We start from the raw sequence: 2,130 nt of genomic DNA, 5'->3' as shown, positions 1-2,130 counted from the left end.
TTGTTTATAAAATATATTCTGTACATAGGTAACATGAAAAATATAAATCACCAACTAATAATAATAAGAAAATAATCAATATTTTTGCTTGAATAAGTCATGAAAGCCAAATAATCCTTAGGTAACTTCTATTTCCTAATTTTAAAGCAGTGTAAGTTTTTTTGGGTTTTTCTTTATTATTATTTTCTTCTTCTTTTTTTACATTAATCATTGACATGTATATATACAAATATAAATAATTACGGAATAAAATACTTATACAAATTAAATAAAATTGTAATTTTCTTTTTCTTATTTTATCATATGGTCCAAAATATAACAAATATTCAACGTATTATCATTTTTCATTCTAAAACATGCAGGTTTGCTCTAAATAATACACTAAGGTTTTTATCTCAATAATTCCCACTCGTATGCAATCATTTTTTACTTCATTTTTTTATGAAAAATATTGTTCAAAAAATGTCGATTTTTTTTCCTTTACAATAAATATTTATAATTAGTACACAGTGGAAATTGCCTGCTTTTTTTTTTTTTATCACACTTACTCATTAAAAAATTATACATATATATGTAACAAACTTAAAATTATTATATATATCTACTGAACAGTCTTTCTCAATGAAAAATAAGTCGAATTTCATGAATATTTGTTTCTTTTATAAAAAGAACTTTGGTAGTTCATTTATTTTGTGAACTTCAAAGAGAAAAATGTGCTCCAATTATTATAAATACTCTTTTCTGTAATGGAAAATTATTTTCTTCTTTTACATTTAAATATATGTAATCGACTTTTTAACATTTATACACTTAACATTTGCGATTTTTCTGCACTTATAAAAACTAAGAAATTCATTTTTTTATTTTCTTTTTTGGCATTGAATTTCAATTTGAATATATAAACAAATAAGTGAAAAAAGAGTCTCTTCTCCAAGAAAGGAAAATGTTTATTTTTTGGCATTTATAGGAATTTAATGTCATCGTGAGCCTCGTTTTTATTTTTTACATAATCCACCATTTTTGTTATCTTCCTCAATGAATGTTGAGTAAAACTGTTGAATAATTTTTTCTTTAAACACGAGACAGTTCACTCCTCACACACACTTATATATTTTTTATATTTTACTTTTAAACTTTTTTTTTTGGACGAATACGTTGCCAACATTATAAAAATACTGACACAAATCACTTTGCCCTGTTTTTTTTTTGTCATTAATATTTTTGTATTTTTCTCAGAAAAAAAGAGTTCTTCCATGTTTTATACACATACGATATACACTTGGTGGCGGGCGGGAAGTTGAAGGGACGAAGGATATTTCTAGGAGTAAAAGGAAGAATTTGTGAGGAAAAATTAACATTTCCCAATAATTTTTGGTTCCTTTTCTTAAATCAGGCTTGAAAAAATATTAATAATGCACATTTTTCACGCAATTAATTTAAAATAAATTAAAAAAATTAATCAAAACAATTAAATAAAAAAAAAAATACAAATAAATGATCAGAATAGTGTTTTTATTGGTTTATATTTATTTATAAAATTATATCTTAGTAAGGGAAGGAATTAGCTGAGTGGTTAGCGTACTGGATTTCAACGCGGCGATCGCAGATTTGAATCCAAGCTAGTGGCCCTTAGATTTTCTCTTCCTAGGAGCTTTTTGCAGCTCTCTGTACGGTGATGTACACTGTTGTCTGTAACAAGGGGACCCTCACTATTCGGAGAACTGCAGTGCACCGAAAAAAGCTTCGCCAATAACCTTAACTTTTTAAAATGTTTCAACAGTAGTTCTAAAACTTCTTCGATTTTCTATGGTAAATCCAAATTTACCAAAGGGAAATTTTGCAATATATTTACCACGAATTGTTGACAGCGAATAAGTTCTTAGTTCATTCAATAATATATATTTTTAAACACTTCCGTTTACAAAAAAATTGATAAAATTCGATTAATAAACATCTGATTATAGGGATAACTAAATCCTTTACACCGCCATTAAATGCAATAATATTAAATAAATAGATCTATCCACTAGAAAGTCCAGAAGAGAGTTCAGGAGTCAGTTCGGATAGAAATAAGCTAAGGTCTTCAGGCGCGACTTGGGTTCAAATTGCTAAAACCACTATCCTCCTTTT

The sequence above is a fragment of the Rhodnius prolixus genome, unplaced genomic scaffold (assembly GCF_049639745.1).
Source record: "Rhodnius prolixus isolate KJV_2025 unplaced genomic scaffold, Rpr scaffold_6, whole genome shotgun sequence".
NCBI classification, from domain to species: Eukaryota; Metazoa; Arthropoda; class Insecta; order Hemiptera; family Reduviidae; genus Rhodnius; species Rhodnius prolixus.
Note: the sequence above shows the minus strand (reverse complement) of the source record.